Here is a 23,404-nt window from a genome sequence, read left to right on the forward strand (position 1 = left end):
CTAAAACGAGCGAATAACGAGGAAAACCGCAAATAACAACGTTCTTAATTAGTACACATAATATACGCTTTGAAACATAAATCACTAAAGGACAGCAATCGTGATTTTATGCAAAGGCATCTTCATTCCAATTTGTTGTTTTAATATGAATTTCTCGAGTTTTTCAGATTTCCGTAGCTACGGTACGTAATTTATGAGCGTAACATGGCAATGGATAAATGTTTAAGTTGGGAAAATATTTTTTTTTTATCAGTTTTTCCTTTGATACAAATATGATGCCTTTTTTGAGGCAAAGAGCTTTCCTATATAAAATAGTTGTAAATGTAGGTACACAAACACGAATGTTAGGCATACCTTTCTGCAATAATAAATCATCAGTAGTTCCCACCAACGACAATTGTCACAATGTGGGAACCTAATCGGTGATTATGCAGATAATCTACCGTAAATCGCTCACAACAATAGCATAAACTGAGCTTAGTGAATTGATTGCTACCAAATCTCGAATAGTGCCTAATCCTCTTACATTGGATAAATGATCTATTTGTAGTCCACGTCGCTAACTGTGTAGAATAATTTATCAATTTTGATTTATTTGTTTAATATGCCGATGTAACGTCACGTAAATTAGCATACGTATTGTCATTGTCACTCATCATAATTCTGAAATGAGGATATTTGAAGTAATGTTTTGTTTAGTCTTTATTTTATTTATAAGCCAATAACTAGATAGAGCCAGTAAGTCTGACACCAGTCTAACCAAGGGGTATCGGGTTGCCCAGGTAACTAGGTTGAGGAGGTCAGATAGGCAGTCGCTTCTTGTAAAGCACTGGTAGTCAGCTGAATCCGGTTAGACTGGAAGCCGACCCCAACATAGTTGGGAAAAAGGCTCGGAGGATGATGAACTAGACAGAGACCTATTCATATACGAAAAACGTGACCACTGTTAACCACATGTGCTTAAAGCCATCAGACTTTCAAGTTCAGATTGAAAACTAAATCTTTTTGTCGATGGATAAAGAAAAAAGTTCCTACAACTCTGAAAGAGAACAATAATCGTAATAACTTCGTTATAAACATATACCTAAGGATTAATGATTATTATGATTGTTTATGGTGTCTTCTTATATACCAAAACACATGTTGGTAGGTATCTGACATACCTTATAGTAACAGAATATTAAATGTATCAGACCGTAAACGTAGATTGATGCACAGGCTCTAATTGAAACTAATTAATACATAGCCCACACAAACTTAATAGGCATTTATCAGCTATAATTTTTACTGTATCTTTCAAAAGGTTTTTTGTACTCCATGATTAGTTTACAATTTGGATTCTATACTCATTAGATTAGAGCATATTTTTGAATGTACGATTTCGTTAATACTAAAAGTGGAACAATAGCTTTTTAACGATAGCTTTTTGTTATTACGAATCGCTGCATTGAGTCATGTATGTCATATATTATGATGTAATCTTTAACCATCATTTTACTTCTGAGAAGGAAGTACTAACAAATTGATCATACTATAAAAATAAACGCGAATGTTTGTATATCTGTGGATGTTTCTTCCTCTTTTACGGAAAACTACAGAACGATTTTTTATTAAACTTAGCAGTAATATATGTATGTAGTTCACACATCAGAATAAAAGTGATCATCAACTGCATACAATTTCCTCCTCATGTCTAACTTTTCATACCCAGTCTTTGCTGAGCATTATCATTCAGATTTTTGTTTTGGGCAGTTTACAGACCCAAGCAATTTATTTTATTAGCGCCCAAAGTAAGCAAACTGATTAAATTCCCTCCGGCTAATGAAGAAATATTTTTTGTTTTCATAGATCCTACCAACGGTTTTAGTTACTTTAGTTAGTTACTTTTGTAGGTGTGAAAGACCTTCTTAATAAACGATTTCGATCGACGTTTAAAATGCACGTGTATTGATTTGAAGAGCACCAATCTTACAGATAAAGTTATTAATTTCTGAAAATAAATTATATATTTCGTTAATAAATTACCTATTGACTTTAATAATCTCAAACATCTTTAGCAAGTTCAAGAGTTTACATAAATATAATTTTAATAATTTACAAATAACAATATTTACCTTTGAAACTTTGCTGAGATTACGAAGAACCTACGAAGCTAACAGAAAACTGATTCGAGTTCCGATTGGTCCATTTCCAGAGGAGCCCCGGGCTTGCCATAACGAATAAAATTTTCTACAATTTCTCTATAAATTCCACGAAAGAAGAAAGCTGTACCTATATTAAGTTTTCACCTTATTTGCGGGCTGTTTATATTATTATAGCAGGGAACATTTAGGATTATACTGTACTAGCCGTTTTACCCGCGTCCCGTGGGAACTACTGCCCGATAAAATGTTACGCGGGAAGAGTTTAGCTTTCAAATAGTGAAAGAATTAGCAAGCTTACCAATCCAACATTATACTGCTATTAGAATTGAGATAAATATTTCTGTGACGCTTTACGGTATTTTCAAATGAAATTGTGTCCTTCCACTTTTTGGTAGTAAAATTACGTTATTAACAAAATTCTAGACGGCTTGCTAGATTTTATTACATTTTCTTTATACAGCACGGTCATTGAAGACTCGGCAAGTAAGGTTACTGAGCAATTCCAAGCAAAAAGGGTCGGATAAATAAACAGTGAACAAAATGAAACAGTTCGTTGTTTTAATTGTGTAGTTCTGTTGCCGTTTCGTTTTGGGACTCAATATAAACAATTGGACTCGTAGCATAGCTTTGTTTGTATTTACTATTTACCAGTAATCAATATTATGCTGGAGGCTAAGAAAGCAATAGGTTGATAGGAAATTTTCTAACTGTGCTCTGCGACTGAAACAGAACAAGAAATGGGAGACCAAACATTTTTTACGTTTCATATCAAATGCTAGCTTCTGTCGCCGTTTGAACCGCATCCAGAGGAATTCACTTCTCCTTCTAATTAACTTGATATTGGTCGGTAGGATAATGTATAGGATATAAATGGTTAGGTTGTAATAACAATAATTTCATCGGAGATGATTTTATGCGGGCTCATTTTCTTTCCGTAAAAGGATCCAATGACCAACAATGTTTAAACGTAACAAGTACTGCGTTTACGTATTCAACTTTGAACCATATATCTAGCGGATGACGTCTCAATTTGGAACAAAGCTCTTGAACTAAGACAGTCCCTTTTCAGAGCCATAATTTCTAAAGACGACATGTCATTTAAGATGAGGGATGTGTTCGAAAACTTTCACAATGGGTACGTCCACCCAGTCCATTGTCTAAGAAACTTACGCGTTAAAGTTCCAAGATAAACAGTCTTGTTGTCGGTAAAGTGGTATTATGTTAATATGTCATAAACATTGTATGGAAATGCGGAATATTTACTACATAGATATTTGAGGCGTATCCTCTGTATAAAATGGGTTTGTGAAAGAAAACACTTGGAAAGAATTACTAACACTGTGCTATTAAACGTAGTTTTATATCGGTGTTCCATTACACCTTAAATTTTAACCTTAAAAAATAGAAAGAAATCGAAAGAAAGAATAGAAAGAAGTTTTAACAGAATATGAATAAAATAATTTGAGTAAACAAAATAGGTAAAATTAATATCAGTGTTACGCTTAACCAATAAGTGCCAAATGTTCCTTGAATCAGTATCTATAAACTATCGACTCACACTCCCATCTTCCAAAGTTTTCAATAAATTATTCATTAGTACGGAACCCACCTAACGCATAATGATGATATTATACGGTATATCAAAACTACACCGCGTTAAAGGTAACCATTTGATCATTTAACTTGGAGGGTTATTCCACAAGTTTTTGGGCCAAACAAGGCACGAAGACAAGTTACCATTAACATAACAAACTTTAAGACTGCAGAACACATCTCGCTCTATAACAACGCGTTAATTCAATTTGAGAAACTTCAACAAAACACTTGGACTGAGATCAAGAAATTTAAGCTTTGATCAAAGGAGTATTAAACTAACAAGATCTGGTATTCCATGTTTGAATAATCTGCCTGGAATACACATGTGGGTGGTGTGTCTATGACAGTTGCTTGCAAATTAATGCAAAGTTACATGTACAATTCATCACCATCCTCCTGCCCTTACATATGGCAATTTTTGAGGTTAGCGGTACATATCTTTTTCTACCAGTTAACATCATATCATCGTCAAACCAAGTCAACTTGAAACGGCTGTGATAACCCGTACCAGAATGATAGTGAAGTATCCAGGAAGGCTACCGATGTGACCAAAATTGGTGCTGAATAAAATCATTAGTAAAAGTAGTAGGTACCTAAGATTTTGAAGTAATACTGTAAGAAAATGGTAGCAGCTTTTCCTGTCAAATATGTACTTTGCAGGAGCCTCTAACAAAATGATATTCTAATTTTGGCGATCAATGTTAGTAGCGATATCTATTTCACTTTGACCATTATAAACGTAGGTATGCAGCCCGTGCCATCTCGGCCGGAATGTTCCGGAAAATTGTGCTTACTGCACATCAAAGCTCCCTGCGTCGTTTCACAAGATGTGTTGCATTGAAACTTGCAAAAGAAAACGTGGAGAAATTCTCATGGACTGGCCCTAAGTTCAGGAACAGTGGACGCAATTGAACACAACACGCATTTGGTTGACCTGTTTCATATAGAGAGTATTTTTGACAAATATGAAACATGTTGATGATACCTACTGATATTATTGTAATTTTTAGAATACATAACTTTAAGCTGAACTTATTCCTGCCCTAGAAAACTCAGATTTTCAAAATAAGGTTATAATTAGCACCTTTACTGTTCTATATGGCATAAGGAGACCCTGCCGACCCAGCAGCAAAAAAAAAATGGCTACGATTTAAGTTACCTATTAACTTCCCTCTCAATATCGTAAATGCCTTCAGGTGAAACCGTACATCATTTCGATCGTACTTTAATGCCGTAAAAATACTGTTAAAAAACAGTAAAGCGCAACTGGCGACCCGGCCGCGATACATACCGGCTGCTCTATTAACCCAGTTTCGAAGATTCAGTGTTATCTGAAAAGAGGTTTTAATTTTGTTGCTGATCTTCTAACATTGTGTTTGTTAGCTTTCTTAGGATAGATTACATTGTTTGTTGTTGCTGGAACATCATCATCATAATTTTCCCTACTTGCAATGGGCTAGGGATCATAAATATCTTTGGAATCCCCATCGCTAGAGGTGCAGAGTGGTGGTGTGATTTTCATTCCTTACAGTATGTGCTCATATTTCTTTTGGTGCACGAAGTCGCCTTTCTAGTTTTCAATTTAGCGACACCGATACCTAATTTGATTTAATTTGATCTAAATAGATTGGAATTATTACTTTGGTGGTTAGTGGTGGTGGCTGTGGAAAAAATAGTATCATGAGACCTTATTGGTTGATTAATGCTCAATCCTTCTCCGTGTGAGAGGAGGCCTGTGCCCAGCAGTGGGACGATAAAAAGGCTGTAACAGGTAACAGGAGACCTTTTTGGCTCTTGACAAAAACTTAGTACCCATTTTGTTCAAAACCATCAAGTGCTTTTATCTTATCGATCACCATTATTTAGACACAGAAGTAATCAAAACACACGGTTAGTACTACCTACCTCCACTATGTGATCCCCGCCTCAATTCAGGCATGGTATTGAGTCGGACGAAAGTTTTGTCGAACGCGGCAATTTCACGGTTGAACAGCCGTCGGTGCCCCGGGCCGGCTCGGAACGGTTATATGCGATGCATTGGCGTTTACTCCGTACTTTAGTCGTCTTTTCTTTTGCTGTCAGAAATAAAGGAACGCTTCAGAGTATTTCTATATTGGTCTCCGGATTCTAGAGCGGTATTGCGGAGACTAGAACGTTCTGCGCTATGTAATACTGGGATAGTGAAAGACGTTAGGAGATTTTTATAAAGATACTGATTATGTTACTTAGCTTGCCTACCCATATGAAATCACGTTTCATTTATCCAAAAAAATATTTGGTAAGTACAACTGGTTGCATAATAATTTTCTGTAAAAATATTCGCGTACCAGCAAAGTAAGCCTATTCTTCTATGTCATCTCTGCTACGTATTATGAATGACAATGCTTGTGTAACATGACTTGAGATGCAATATGTATACTGAAACCATCTCCATGAAAAACTGTTACCGTTTCCCACTAAAGTCAATATCTATAAGGTACCTCATAAAAATAGATAGATCAAAGATATTTCAAAAAGCATAAAGGTGAACGATAGGCTCATAAATTTTGTCTCAAAAAATGAGAAAAGTCACGCTCCGTTGGTTCGTAGGTACATGTTTAAAGAAACCAGAGGAAAAAGTATTATGAATATCTAGCGAAACAAATGTTCGTGACCACTATCTTGGGAAATTGGCAGGAACATAAACAGTCAGTTTCAAATTAATTTTCTTGATATGTTATGATTATTGTATGTAGTGTACATATTTATATAGTTATAAATACACATATATATTATTATTAACTTATTTGTGTATTTTAATATATGTAGGTTTATGTCTCATACTAGTTTTTCGGTTTTGTTTGCACCTACCAACACTTTCTCTCCGCCACCCAAAGGTAGACTGGTAGAGAACGCCTTAGGCGTTATGTCCGCCATTGTACTATATGTGCTAGAAGTATTAAATAAATAAATAAATAAATGTACAATGAGAATATGATAAGCCGAGGGACTAAAGGAATCAAGCTATTAAAGAGAAATGAACATTATGAGAATGGAAGTAGCAACATATGACAGTAAGATATTAATAACACATCTGGCCTGCGTTTGGCGTTGGGAAGGACTTCGTAAATAATGCCGGATATATGCCAGTTCTGTGGATTAACGTGTTTGTAATCACTAATCATTTGACGATTACAAGCTGTTTGCTAAAACCAGAGTAATGTGAATAACGTCGATTTTGCTTATTAATTAGTAATGGGTGTGTCCGATTTGCAATATGGCGGACGAGTAAGGACGGGCCGGCCATACCAACATGGTTTGGATTTTAACTAAAATAGGATGATGTTATAAATTCTGAAACTGTGAAAATATATATATGTAGTTTGTTAGCTTGGATATGTGAAATATCTCCTTGTGTGTATGTGTAACCAGAGTATGATATAGCATTATATACTAAGCACTTCATTAGGATTAATAAGCCCATACTTATATATCGAAAGAAACGCAAAAGAACTAAAAGGCTAAAAAAATCATGGATGATAAAAAATAATAAAAAATACTCTTTAAAAATCAAATGAATTTAATTCTGAATCCAAATATATTGTAAACACCGTATAATTTTGAATACGGGGAAGGCAGTCAAATAATTTGCACTGTAATATAGATACCGAATACTCCGGGGAGATCCCAAGGGCCACAACAGGCGACAGTTAAGGGCCTTCTCAGGTTTCATCAGAGTAAAGTGACAAGTTACGAGAAAACCGCTAGAGGAATTTTGGTTCAGGCTGTGAAATAGGTGTCAAAGAAAATTATTATACCTACTTAGCGTTTCTTGTAAATGAAATGACGAAAGTTAATATCATCATAGATTTTTCCATAATAGAGTCTTATGGTTTTTAATTTTTTGTGATGGCAGCATTAACGATTATTAAATAAAGCTGTGCGTGCAGATTTTAAGGTAATACGGTTCTTTTGCTACAAATTAAAGCAATCGGTGAATTGCCATAACTGAAAAATATAAATTATTTTACAGTATGTATTTCTTGACATGGTTGTCAAGAAAATTATTCTCAGTTAAATATTTCTTACTACGCGAATCCTACAGTTTACTTTACAAAGTGCACTTCACTTGATGCAATTTTCAAAATGTCTTCCAGTGACGCGGCTTTTCTTTTCCTATCTCGGATCAAGCCATTGTTGAACTTCGTTAAGTTCTATACATCACAAGCAATTACTTTCACTCCATCCTCTTATCTATTGTCACTTAGTTTTATGTAATGCAAAGTTTTTCTACAACATTTTACAACTTTTTATTTGACGTCAGACTTTATAGTCCAGGTTACTTCGAAATGTTTTCACCTTTAAATCAGCCATTGGCATCTTAGATACACTGAGAAGGTACCTACATACATACAAACTTAGAAAATGTTACATTACCAACCCGCATTGAACAAGCGTGGTGATTAACGCTCAATCTTCCAGCTTGGTGATTAACGCTCAATCTTCCTCCGTGTGACAGGAGGCCTGTGCCCAACAGTGGGACAGGTCAGAGTTTCAAAATGTCATGATACATAAAAACAATAAAGACCAGAGTTATTCAAATAATGTTGAATCAACGTTCCATCCATTATAAAAAAGGGAAACGTAAACAAAACACCGCGTATCTCGCTCATTGTCATCCCTTTTAAATTTCACAGAAGCTCTTAAAAGCAGTTGAATTAAATCACATTCGGCTTCCGCTCAAATTATTTATTGTATCCTTTTAAATTCCGCCAATTCCACAAGTTTGACTGTTCCTTTTTTGTGGGGAATTCAATTAAGCGCACTACGTTCTTAGACGAAGACGAAAACTAAATGTGGAAAACAAAATACTTAGCTTTTTATGACTTTAGTTGGATATACTTTCTGCGTCACTGGCACAATTTTTATAATCAAGTAATTTCTCGTTACATTGTTATATACCTACATAGTAAATCAAAATAATTTAACGCCAAATTACATCATTATAATAATAAATTTTAGCTATCGGCATCAGCAGAATCTGTCCAATATCGGGGAAGCGTTTTGATGAAGGCAATTTATATGAGCTGATAATTTATGATATGTGGGGAGAGCGATTCTGATGAACGTCGGGTTGATTTATAAACTTGTAGATGTAATGAACGATCATAGTCAGTTTAGATTATGGACACGAAGGTTTAAACCTTGTTAGAAGCAGTGGCGGATTAAGAGTATCCGAGGCCCTAAGCACAGAGCCTGTGTAGACCCCCTATTACTTAAATGGAAATAGAAGGTTGAAGAAATTGACCGAGCAAAGCGAGAGTGATGCACATGTAGTTTCAAATGCGCGAGCGAAGCGAGCGCGAAATTTTTTTCGGACTCGTACGGAGGTAAAATTTATCCCAAACGTACTTAATTTTTTGTTTGTTAACAAATGCAAAAACGAAGGCACATAGTTTCTGAATACGCGAGCGAAGCGAGCGCGAAATTTTAATTATTTTTATTATAAACTCAGAACCAAAATTACGTACAATGTAGCCCAAACGTACTTAACTTTTAATTTGTTGACAAATGTAAAAACGAGGACATATAGTTTTTGAAAACGCGAGCGAAGCGAGCGGGAAATCTTGATTATGTTTTAAGACTCAGAACTAAAATTTCGTAAAAGGGCTACATTTCAAACCTTCATTTCTTTCTGTTGGACAAGTAAGATGGATAACGTAAGATCGATAACAACGTCCGCGGACTTAACCGGTGGTCCGCGGACCACTTGGAATGCCTCCAGGCACCACCAGCCCACCACCACCAGGACCACTGATCTAAAGCATCCAAAATTTTCGGATATGTTTGTTATATTGCACTCGTAGTTACAGCGTGAGCTTCCCAACGACTGTACGATAGCGACTTCGGAACGCTATCGTTGCCTAATAATTCTTTGCCCAACGATGAGTAGAAGCCGAAAAAAAATTGTATAACAACTGCACAATTGAAAAAAAAAATCACTGCGATCGTACAACAATCTACAGCACTGCGACCAATCAAGTTTAGAGGCGGGGGTGTATGAAGGGTCACTCCCGAACTGCTCGCGCCTTGTGATTTCGGATATATTGTGGATGAATCTCGATAAAATGTAGGTATAAAATGAAACGCCAGCAGAGGATGGAGGCCCCTGGAGAACAGGGGCCCCAAGCACGTGCTTGTTATGCTTATAGGGTTAATCCGCCACTGGTTAGAAGACATGTTCGGAAGCAGTAAGCAATCTCTTATATCATCATATCATATTTAGATTCATATAAAAAGACTACTATAAAAATCATTGTTTTTATCATGATATCGAAAATGAAACAACAAATAATAAATAATAATCAGTTATTCCTCTAAACCATATCACAGCAACCTTGTAAGACAAAAATATTCAGATGTTTCTTCGTACCTACTGAATTTTCATTCAATTTCACCTTAAACGCTGTTCAAGCACTATTACAGAATAAAGTTGAAACGATCTTATAGAATTCCAGCTGAATACAAAACAGAAAAGCGATACAATATAAGCTCGATTTCATACACTCGAGTATTCGTACTGACTCGATACATACGTACAACTGAATCGAATACGAAATCAAATCGGCACGGCGATCCGGTTATCGGAACGTAAAATTGGAAAATGTGATTTCAGTCCATTCCACGATGTTTTTTTTTTGAGCGACTGTAATTATTTACGTTGGCGCTTCGCAGCTCTAAATTGTGATCTGTTTCTATAAAATGGTGGATTTTATTAGGTTCTTGGAAATGGCTACAGCGAACAGTTTTATTGTAATCGACTTTGTCTCCTAGAGATACCTTCTGAGTTCATTCGTGATTAGATATATCTTAGCAAAAGATACTTATCTCATTATTCCTGTTAAAACTGATTAACGTCTTACGTTTATAGTAATTTCAATTTAAAATCACCAAAACCAAGATACCGGCTGAGGTAGAAGCTTTGTTTTTATCCAATATAAATATTTCCATCTCAAACCAATTTTAAAACTTTTGACAAGTCCATCTTTAAGAAGAACCTTTTTACAGCAGAGCCTCCTTGAATGCATAATTCAATGGCCATTATTATGTAAATATTTTCCCTTCCGTATAAGTAAGTAAGCAGAGAAAAGAGGCATTTTATTTACAGAAACTCCTTTGATGTAGCTATGTGCAATTTGCAGTTAGGAGTTGATTAAACTCACACACTTAGAGTACCCCTACACACTTCAAACTTTTAGTCGGCCGTTAGTTCGTTTGGGCTCATTAATCAGTATGAAGGCAAATGGTAGTACGCACATTACAAAGATCAGCTATTTAGACGGTCTCAGAACTTTGATAGGTATCAAGATTTTCTTCAAAGAAAAATTTGCCAATCATTGGGACAACTGTTGAGCCATTGTCGAATCTGCAATGTGCCGGTACTCTTGCCTTAAACATTAGTCCTGTCTTTTAGAACCCTGGACAAAAAGGTAAGAATTGGGAAAACGCTGACTTCGTAGTCCGCATCAAACAGGTAGAAGGCCTATAGTTCGGCCATTCAGAGAATGCGTTCCTGACACGTCGCGATTGAACTGACGACGTAACTTTGCAATGGCGTTGCAGTTACGATAAAAATATTTTTGCTGGTTGTTTACCGTTTTAACAATTGAGGAGCATTAAAACAACATTATTATATCAATAATCAATGAATGTTATAATTTTGTGCCAAACTGAGTGTCAAATAACTTGGTAAACAATATTTTTCTAAATCTATACTGCGCTATTACAAGGTTATGTCAGCGGTTTATATTTTGTAGTGCTGTGCTAAAAATAACAGGCAAGTATCGTAATCTGTTCTTATACAGTTATAATATAAAATAATACGTTTTGATTTTCTTTTTAAGAATTGGAAAATAATGGACTATAAGACTTAATTATAACGTTTATGAAATATAAAAATAAAACTATGACCAAACCGCATTTTTATACTTAGATTAAAAATGGTAACCCCAAATGGCGTTATGGGCCGCCATTTTGTGACGCTAAAACAGTCGTCCGTTGTCGTTTCGTGCGCATAGACCACGTTTTTCAAGTGTTTTCGATCTGTTTTTATTTGATTACCCGGCTTTTGTTAGACCGAGATATCAGGATTGATTCTGTTATTGATAATAATATAATTATACATGTAGGCGAAGATGATGATGAAGACACCACCTCCTCAAGCAAATCGGAGTCTGATTAATATTCTGTTCGCACATTCAATTCAATGTACTTGTAACAAAGAATAAATAAAACAATTTTATTATATGAATATTACCTTTTTTTGGTTTCCACTTAAATAACTAAAATATAAAACAAATGATTCCGCCAATTTAAAACGAAAATAATCTTAAAATAATGCGGCGGTTCATTTTGAAGGAACGGTAACGAACTCAGTGTTATGTTGTGCCCATCACTAGTCGTGACTAACTGATAGGTGTCAGGAACGCATTCTCTGAACGGCCGAAGTATAGTAGCTGATCCAATTTAGATTAGACGCAAACTTAATTCAGACGCTAGAGCAAAGATAATTTTATCTGGATAACTTATCCCACACAATTCATGACCATATTCTTATAAAATGTATTTCGATGAGCTTGGCAGAATTTTGTATAAGTTCTTTTCAGATACATTAGGTCCGCAAATTAAACTACGACTATGCACCGGTCTAATTGGCCATTCAACCATTATACAGCCCGATAAGGTTTAAACTGCTATTGAGATTCGATTGTTATGCAATTAATACATTATTAAATTAGGCGTCTTGACCCCCAAGTAGTACGTACGACAGTTACTGTTGATTGTAGCGTCAATGAAAAAAATATTATACTAGTTTTTGTCCGCGGTTTCACCCGCGTCCCGTAGCCGAATGGTGACAAAAACTATCCTAAAACCCTCTCCCGGGTCTAAGTTACTTCCCCTCTAATTTTCAGCCAAATCGGTCAAGCCATTTTCATGTTATGTCGTAACAACGGAAAGCGGGTTTCATTTTTATATATGTATGTATATCGATTTACAGAGTTTAAAAAGTAAACCTGATTTTGATGATGCCAACAGAAGTCTCCAAGCATCCAATTTACACATGTCGTTTTACAGAAATGTCTTGACACTGACATGTCTTAACGACCGGGACCTTCGATTTAACTTCCAACACCTCACTATCTGGACTTGTTGACAATGTTGACATAAACAGGAAGATCTAGGTCAATGGATGGAAAATTTTCAACTTTCTTTAAGTATACCACAGTCCACAAGTTTGTTTTCAAATCACTGAGCGATCAAGTCGGGATTTTCCACTGGGATTAAGATTAAAGGGCTTTCCTATCACTGAAAAATACCGAGCGTAATACTGTTTATGACGACGAATCTGTGGTTAATTAAATATAATTATATATAAAGTTTAACAAACAGGATTTACGTTTGAAACCGACCACAAAAGTATTTCATTCAGAACTACTTATATACTACCAATTCGTAGAAAATACTCTATAAGGAAATACGGGCCAAAAAACCTTTGTACCGTACTTAATGCAAAGTCCTACAAAAATGTAGGTACGTTAGATAAATCACATTCCAATTGTCTTTTCAAAGAGTTATTATTATGGCCACAAATTAGAATGTACTTCACAGGTAATTTCCAGATCTACTGTACCGATGTTCAAAATTATTTCAATAATAAAAGGGCACATTATTCTATTATTTTATTTCATTATTAATTATTCTGGAACTACATATTATTCGGATACACTGAGAAGTTACCTTCTTAATTCTGTCGGAACACAAGTAAAACCGCGGGAAATAACTAGTATGTTATTGTATCGGTTCAAATGTTTGCCTGATGATGCGTAACGCCAACGTAGAGCCTTTCAATCTATTGTCCACTAAACTATTGTGTTTTTATACTATGTATCGCTGACAAACGCCCAAGTATTTTGGGGTGTACAGTGGTACTCTAAGGTCGCATTGTGTTAAAGGAAACGACTCGCACGTACTCGTAGTTTCGTGGGCGTATTTTAAGCTTTCGAAGGATGCCTTCGAACGGAGTTCCGTCCTGTTAGTTGTGGTAGGATTGCCTTTAGAACCCTTTTTTTGTGAATTCGAAGGCAGGAGATTCTTCACTGGCGAAACTTATTTTTTGCAACTTGGATTTGGAGCAGAAAATTCGCTGTGACGATAATATTGTTGCAAATACAGTCTAGAACCTAAGAAAGGACAAAGACTTTATTTTATCCGAGTTCGGGAAGTAGTTCCCTCATGACTAGGAACAACTAGATATTATATAAACAGTCTATCAAACCAAAACTGTTGAAATACTCAAAACATTTGGTATATGACAGCGAACACAAACAAACTGTCACTAGATGCACCGTTGGATTCCGAACTTCCAAATCTCGCAATTTATTTAAAGACATTATTAAATGCATTTAATGCTTACACAGTTTAGTTTCGCAACGGGTTTAGTACTCTTGAAATAGTTATTTCGATTTCTGGACACCCAGAAATTTAATTCTATTTTATTTAATTCTATTGTGGATTCAATCACTGTGGATTCAATTTTTTTCACGCACACTTAAACGTCTAAAAGATCGACCCACAAATGTATGACCCTAAATATTTTTCGTATACCTAAAAATCACACATTTTTAAACTTATACAGCTTGGGCCAATAACCCTCTCGCTGTCGGCAGACGGCTATGCAGTTTCTCGCTTCGTGTAGTAACGTTATACCAAAGTTAGAAGTAAATAGGTTATTCTATAAATTGAAAATGCTCTTACGCTTCGTCTTGCTATATTGCACGCAAGTCTAAAACTGTCAGAATCAGTTTTAGACTTGCGTGCAATATTTCGGAGCATACATTTTGTAGGTGGTAACATTTTCTCTAGCGGTGTTGGATTTAATGTATTTTTTATGTATTTAAATAAAAATAAAAGTAATAACAAAAAAACCGAATTACAGATATCTTTGTAATCTCTTGAAATACATGACTTAAAAACCCTTTCCACACAATTTTTTACACTCCAACGACATAAATAGCTGCACACAACATTTTCCCATCCTTCTCAGTAGAAAACAAAAGCTCCGTTGGAAAGCCGGAGGTCAACCCTAAAACGTCGACGTTGCGGACAACACCATGGAGAATAAAATGACTAGCGGAGATGTCATAACGCATAATCTCCTAAGAATGTTGCGCGCCAAAATACGTGTGTTCGGGGGACGAGGAACGTTACCTAGCCCGATTGCATGCCCGTCATTAGAACCCGCCCATTATTTTCAAAATAAAATCAACAATCAATCAAGACCGATCTTTTTTAGATTAGTTTTGATTTGATAATTAATTAGAACGCCTCGTTACTTCTAGTAACATTGACCTACAAGAAAGCGCCAGATCTACCTTCCTTGTGGCATCCTCCGCTATATTTCCTTCCTCCGTGGGACGGCTCATAAGAACATTTACATACCACAGTTGTTCTAACTTGGATTACTGTTACTGTCCCAGTTACGTTCCGAGCTTCGCAAACAACACTCTTGCTTTGATAATGCTATCTCTGGAATTGTGGTAGTAAGGACAGGAAGGCTGGCTGGCACGGCAGATTGGCTGATAAGTGTAACGCTATAGGTTAATAATAATTAATCAATTCGTAGAAGATTTGTGGAAGCCAATAATTCACAGACGCGTACACCTATACAGGAATGAGTTTTATTCAGTGCGCAAACTTTGTCAACTTATAGTTAAATAAGTTTTATAGATACGTGTATTTTTATTTTCTTGTGTTTTAATACAAAAAAGAAAGGTTATTGATAGCGAAAGATGTTTATTTTGTAGTCGATTGTACGGTCACAGTCGTCACAGTAGGCACGGCGGCAACGCGAAACCGGTTTACTGATGCGCGCCAAGCGCATAAGAATAGTTAGTATCCATATTTTGCTGATTTTAGAGCGGATAAAAATATGAAAAAAAAAAAATTGACTGATGATGCAGATATGTTCTGTTATTGATTCTGGACCACCAGTATTTTTTTGCGCACTGCTTAAAATTCATTCCTGTATAAGTAGGTAACACAAAAATGTTAAATACTTAAATCTATTATATTATATATATATTTTTTTATTATGTATTGTTAAGTGTGCAATAAAGAATGTTTGTATCTATACATATAATAAATCTGTAAAAAAAACTGTGTCTGTACATTGAATATATTAAAAAAATAATAATTGGATGGGGTTTAGAAACAGTAATGGAGCACAAATCCAAAAAAAAAATTCTGTCTGTTTGTCTGTATGTCTGTATGTCTGTTTGTTTGTACACGCTAATCTTCCGAACTACTGAACGGATTTCAATGATTTTTCTTTGCTGTGTCAGTATTAAGCCTGGTCAACATATAGGCTATAATTTATCTTCGAAACTTGAAGACCTGATGCAGAACTCCAACAGACCAACAAAACTATAAGAGATACAAAAATGGTGCCATGGCAAAAATTGTTTCATGTGATGAGCATTTTCAGCTGATATAATAAATTTGAAGATCTGGAACACCTGATGTGGAACCCCAAGAGCCCAGCTTCTCTGTACCATATACAGATATGCCGTTTTAGCAAAAGTTGTTCAATTTGATAAGCACTTTCTATTGACTTATACAAATTGAAGATCTAAAACACCTGATGTGGAACTCCAGGGGCCCAGCTAGAATATAGCATATAGAGGTATGACGTTTTAGCAAAAGTGGTTCAATCTGATAAGCACTCTCTATTTAGACGTATAAACATCGAAGATCTGGAACACCTGTACTGGGATTCTATAAAACTCGATCAACAACTCGCATTTCACTTCGATTCGTAATGTCATTTCATACTTTAGGGGAGGTAGGGGAGGGATGGGCACTTTTTCACAATTTATTGCATAAAAAATCAGATTTTACAGATCATTATCAACTTTTATTGCCATTTCTTATATTCGGCTAGATATAATGAAAGAGCTTTCCTAAAAATTACAATCAGTTTCAACATTACGAGATATTTAAACGGTTTTATTTAGCTCACCCCGTTTGTTTTATTATTTATTCTTGGATCAAATTTAGTAATTCAAATTTCACCCTCTTCCTGTCAACCGATTGGTCTGAAATTTTGTATACACCTTTAATTAAATCCAATATGGCCACCGGCACAAAATGGCACAGCCCCCTCAATATGGGTATCAAATGAAAGGGCTACACAAGTAGAATACTGTCAGCAACCCCAGCGGGGCGCAACAGGGCCAAGGCCTGCCTGCACGTCGATTCTATAAAATTCGAACAACAACTCGCATTTCACTTTGCTATTCACTCTCACTTCGCATTCGATTCAGAACGACCTTGATTTTGCATTCTGTAAACATCACCTAATCACTTGCGAAGTGAAGTGAGCTCGACATCGACCAATGCTGTGCTAGTGACTTCCCCACTCGACAAAATGTCAACCGAGATTAATCAGTTTTTAATTTTATCAGTTTTGACACAGAATTTTAGCTAAATATGATGTTTTAGTTATAATTTGTTATTGTAAGGAATTTGAGGCAGCTTTTAAGTATAAAATAAACAGAAATCTCTAAATTCGTGCTGTGAATATAATCTATGCTTACCCTACGAAAAAAAAATACTGACAGCGCCAATTTGCCTTTCTTGCTGATTTTGAGGAAACCTTATATATTTTTTTACTACGGCTGGATTGTTCAGAGCTTCCACTACTTCATTTATGCAACGAGATGCAGACGGTTGCGATAAATAAGTTCTGATGCCCTCTTTAATAACCTTCTGGTAACCGCCACTAGCCAAGAATGATAAAGTACATAGTATCTGTGAAACAATAAATCAATAAAAAATGTAATACCTACTTTATCTGGATTTAGTGAAAACAAAATTGAGACCAATTTGGTTATTTTCATGCTTAAGAGAATACCAATATTATAACTGAAGTACAGAGTCTTTTGAAAACATATCAGCTGGCGGGGAAACCACATAAAGGGAATACTCCTTATTAAGAACTAAGTGTTTTTCTTATTATTGTGTGCTTGATTACAATTTTTCAACTATAAACTGTGTCAATACTTACTTTTACACGAGTTGTAAGTCCTTTGCCTCGACGTTTTGTGGGCTTTATCAGGGGCAGTAAATCAGACTCCAGTTGGTCAATTAGCTCCTTTGACAATCTATATATGCTCACATAGTCATCATCGCGAGTTAATAAAGATAAACTGCGAATTCTAGCAGATTGTTGACGCTTTTCTAAATTCTAATAATCATGAGCTTCTTCTAATAAAGATTTAAGCAAAAACATTCTAGCCATCGTTAAAGGTAGGCACTTAATCACTTTAAAACACTTAGAACTTTATTTAAACACTATTTTAAATATAATAGTCTCTAGATCAAGTTGGCAACGGTACCTGAAACAAGATTCTATAAAGGATTTTTCGCGCAGATTTATAACCTCACAAATTTTCATTGACGAAGAAGAGCAAAAATTTACAAATTATACATTACATGGTATGTCCAAGCCTCCCTACCATAGGGAGCATTGGACACTTTTGACTTAGTTTATGAAAAAAAAATCGGTAAAAAAACTTTTAAGTTAAACGGTTTTATCTTATGTGCACTGAAAACTAGAAAATAAAAAATAGTTACTTACCTGTCAACCTACGTAGGTGGTCCCGGTCATATTAGACTAAAATAAAAACGTGGGGCCCATTAACTATTGCTGTAGTACTCTCTTCTAAAGGTATAATAGGTGTGGATTACATCGACTTACTATAATTGTAACTGGAGATTTTGACAATCAATAATTAATAATAGAAAATACACATACCTTTCATTAGTTTTCTCTTTATAACGATCCGAAACCGCAACAAAATATTTAAGTACTTTTACGAGTGTTTGTTCTTGACAACTCACAGAAATGACAGATAGTCTATGGATGAACACCGTTACCAGTCGGTTACGTAAACTACCCAATAAAAAAAAAACAAAACTATGATCAGAAATCAGAATAAAAGGACCCCCCTTTTATTCTGATTTGATCATGTCTCCCAACTGCCCATCTCTCCCCTACCTCCCCTATAGATAGACAGATTTTGACAGATCTGTCAAAATCTCGACTTTGATTTAGTTCAACTTGTCAACACGCTCGATAGTGTAGCGCTAGTGTAGTTTGACAATGTCAATCACGAAACTTTAAGGTAGAATTCCGTGGGTCGCGATTGTCGCAGCCGCGCGCGACAAAAGTCAACCTATGAAAATGTATGGCACCGCTGCCGAGGGCTGCGACAGTCGCGCGCGGACGACGAATTTCGTGAGCCGCTCGCGGCCGTACGCTTCTCAACATGGTCTAGCGCTTAATAACATCTATAGAATTTTAGTAAAACCAGAATTAAATTTTTGACAATGCCGCGAGCAGCTTACGAAATTCGTCGGCCGCGCGCGACTGTCACGGGCCTCGACAACGGTGCCATACATTTTCATAGGTTGACTATTGTCGCGTCCACGGAATTCTACCTTTAGATCGAAGTCGAAGTGAGAGTGATGTCGAAGTGAGTTGTGATATTTTATAGAATCGACATGCTGATGTGGATCTTCAAGAGCACTACATTTGAAATGTATAGAAATGAATGTTATGAAATAGGTATGGTGAATCAAAAAAGTAATTAGTCCGTCTTTTAGATAACCCTAAAATAATGGACACGTATTTTTTCTTTTCTCCTTCTCACAAACAAATAATAACGAAGATATAACACGCTTGAATTTTGTGTTAAGTCACTGCTTAGTACAAATTTTACATACCTAGACGTGGCGTCACGAGCCCCCACTCTCCGAATTTGTTGCGTTATATATATCTCATTATTATTTTGTATGTCTCTTCCAGACCTCGGGACTACAGAGTTCCGAATTTTTGGGAGGCAAACGTGAGGCCGAAGCCAACACGCTGAAGCCCTTTTGAGACAACTTTAATGAAATGGTGATACAAAACCGACAATTATCCCTTTATACACTATAGAAATGAACCCAAGGACAATCCCCGGTGGACGTCGTTAAAAAAAAGACAATCTGTACTATACCATTGCTAACTGTGGATGAATACTACTTGGGCTATTGTGATGGGATGCTAATGGACTAGGAATGGGGAAACTGCCGATGACAATGTATTAGATACATGTAAAAATGGCAGGTGGAGACTCGCCAGCTCACTTACTGGGCCCCCGGGAATCAGTCACTGAATAGCAACAAGAGGGCAACAGGGACATGAGCCACAGATGTCCTGCCGTGCTTATATCTCATTATTATTGTCGTTATTATCTCAAGAGCCTTTGTCCCAATTATGTTAGGATCGACTTCCAGTCACGATGCAACTGAGTACCAGTGTTTTACAAGGAGCGACTGCCTATCTGACCTCCATAACACGGTTACCCGCTCAACCCAACACCCCTTGGTAAGGCTTACTGGCTTCTGACTACCCATAACGACTGCCAAGAATGTTCAATGACAGCCGGAACCTACAGTTTAACATCCCCTCCAAATAACGGTCATTGGTATCCAAAATATACGTAAAAAGTACATACGAACTTAGAAAAGTTGCATTGGCAGGTACTTGCCAGACCTGGAATCAAAGACGCACGCTCATACTTGAGATGTATCAGATTAATGTTTTTTTACGTAATAATACGTGTAATATTTTTGCCACACACAACTTAAATGCGGACTAATTAGAATCACTACTTTTATCCCTATGGTCACGTCTATTGCGGTTCAGTTCTCAGCGTTTTGTTTAGTCTGCTGTGCTTTTGCCGTTAAAGTACAAAAATTAAATATATGAAACATTTCTAATGGCTATGCGTATTCCGTTGTTTTCAAGTCAACGGGCCCTTAAAATTCAATATCAGACGATTTAGATCTTTGATTTTGCTGACCCCGTAGTCGCTGGCATAAGGGACAGGATCCGCGTACGAAGTCGCGGGCAGAAGCTAGTGTTTAAATAAGTTACCTACATAAAAATAAGTATGTGTTCCAATGATATATAACGTACCCACGATATCAAAATTTTTTTGCAAAAATAACACCCACAACGCAATTTGACCACGAACTACTAGGGAAAAATATTCGAAAATAATCTCATCAAAATGTATTTTATTTTTGATAGTTTCCGCTATAGAGGAAGGGCTGAAAAAGCAATTTGTCAATGTGAATAAATGGCTGCAGCAGTATTAAACAGATGTTGCTACGCAGGCTGGACTCGTGATCGCAATTTGTAAGCAGAAATACGCAGTAAATTCACTTTAATGTTATTAAAGTGTGGAAAAAATACTAAAAGGAATATCTTGGTCACTGTTTAAAAATCCTGGAGATATATAAAGATACTTTTAAAAGAGGAACGCATTTTTTTCAGGGAAGTAGCTTGAACGCGTAAGCTAGTACATGCATAAGTGCATATACTTAAAGACTTTCTAAGTTACGAATAAGTGTCACAATCTCCTCAGAAATGCTTGCTTGCACAGCATTCAAACTCAATACAGCAACTGGCAGTTTAGATACATTTATTTCAATTGGACTGCACACACCTAAAAACAAAGTTTGGCACTTTATTATGGCCAGTCTATAGCTTGAACATTTGGGTATTAATTTTCGTCATTCCCTTCTACCTTTCAAGGTTTTGTTTACTGTTACTGTTACAGCCTTTTTATCGTCCCACTGCTGGGCACAGGCCTCTTCTCACACGGAGAAGGTTTTGTTTACATCATCAACAATTCCTTACTATGTTTGTGTAAGTAGGAAACTGCTTTTACAGGTTGAAAAGCAAACCCTGCAAGTTATTTCGTGGAAACTCAATCAAGGTTCTCTATGTCGATAATTTCATGCCAGTGTAGTACACTAGCGAGCTTAATAACTTCACGGAAATCTAATGAAGGAAAGGCATGTTTAGACTTTAAAATAAATACAGATAGGTACTAAGTTCATATTTTGCTATTAATTTTTGAATGTAGCCTATTAAATAAAATTCGATATTTTTTCTTCAGCTTTATAAAACTCTTTATACAAACAAATAAATATCGCGACATATTCGGTTAGCTCCATAGTACTTGTAGGTCAATGTTGCTACTTATTAGCTGGTGTTATGAGTGCTAACAAAACTGATAAACTACATATAAGTACTACATATTACATATTATATGTATATACAACGCTAGAAGGTTACTTACTTCCTTAAAAGAACATTTGAAATCAAAGTAAACACTATACACACTTTAACAGCAAAACGACGAACGAGAGTAAAGGCCGCTGCACACGAATCGTTTTTTAATTAGTTCTCTGAAATAAAACCCGGCGCCGCGTAACTCTGCCACTGTTAATAAAAGACACTATTAATTTTCCATGGCTATGGTCACCATTATGCAAATTGCAATTTGCTAAATTGCTCCATGAATTTATTTCGAGTCTGTAGAAGATTTCTTCCAACGGAAAAAGTCTGCAACAAATCAAAATGACCAATTTCACTAAACTGCTGCATTGCAATGTAAAATACTAATGTAATATTTCTTTTTTTTTTCAGGTTCAGGCATGATTTGAACTATCGAGGTGAGTCAGCGGATTTTACAGTCAGTTAGCTTTGTTTTTTGAAATCCGAATGATTTTTAAACCGAGACTGATAGTGTGGTATTGAAATCGATATTTTTTTGTCGAATCTTCAATTGTTTTAACTACCGATAGGTAATTAGGTACATAGAACTTGATTAGATTCATAGCTTCCAAACTGACGTAATTTGTACTGAAAAGATTGATCAACTTCATGTCATCTTGAAATTGATATCGTAAAAGATGACGTTGTAATATGTGTTCCAATATGAATCAGTAGGTAATTAGAAGCTATAACCAGGCCTATAAGTCAGCCAGTTTCCAGTTCTAAAGACATATGTCAATCTAATCAATTTATATTCTTAAACTGAAATCTAAAAGTACAAAATCACATCAAAGTTATGGCTGTTAACAACACTTTACAAGATAAGTAGCTCTTAAAGTAACTGGCAGCAAGGAGTGATAACGTTTTTGTTTTGTTTTATCCAAAATGAGTTTCTAGAGCTCAGAATAGCCCTAGACGCGAGGGTTAGTAAAACACTTCGAGTTCGCATCCCCTTTGAAAATCGTCTTTTCCCTTGTTTTAGATATTGAGGTTTGAGCCGTTCCTACTTTGTTTCTTGCTAACTAGATTCCTTCTCTTTGTTCAGTACAGACAAATAATTAAGAAAATTTAAATCTGAGTTGAAATTTTGCGTTAATGAGAGATTCTTGTAATGAAATGACGGCTTTAGGTTCTTATTACTACCGGAATTTGTTGTGTATTTAGTAGCGGCACGTTATTTTCTGCGGAGCTATTAAAAAAGGTAATAAAATACGTAATTTATTGTGAAATAATTCATTCAATATTCATTTGTTTTTTTTACTTAAAGCAAAACAATAGAACATCTTAAAGAGTAAAACATAACAAGAACAACGCTTTCCCTTTGTTTATAAATCGTTGGATACCCAAAAAAAGTTGGCTCTTTCTTTGTAGTCCGAAATCTTATTACCTAGCTAGAGGAGCGTTCACAAAATATTCAGGAGACGAATAGATATTCGATACCAGAATAACA

At 35.8% G+C, this 23,404-nt stretch overlaps 1 protein-coding gene across 2 annotated transcripts in view; it reads left to right on the forward strand.

The window, feature by feature from the left end:
- The window catches only part of LOC124638868 (probable G-protein coupled receptor CG31760), a 75,186-nt gene that overhangs the window by 6,444 nt on the left and 45,338 nt on the right, over window positions 1–23,404 (forward strand). For both annotated transcript variants that reach the window (XR_006985412.1, XM_047175997.1), the window contains exon 2: window positions 22,327–22,352. The gene's annotated coding sequence lies outside the window, so the exon portion shown is untranslated. The remainder of the gene's footprint in view (window positions 1–22,326; window positions 22,353–23,404) is intronic.

The sequence above is a fragment of the Helicoverpa zea genome, chromosome 18 (assembly GCF_022581195.2).
Source record: "Helicoverpa zea isolate HzStark_Cry1AcR chromosome 18, ilHelZeax1.1, whole genome shotgun sequence".
Taxonomy (NCBI): Eukaryota; Metazoa; Arthropoda; class Insecta; order Lepidoptera; family Noctuidae; genus Helicoverpa; species Helicoverpa zea.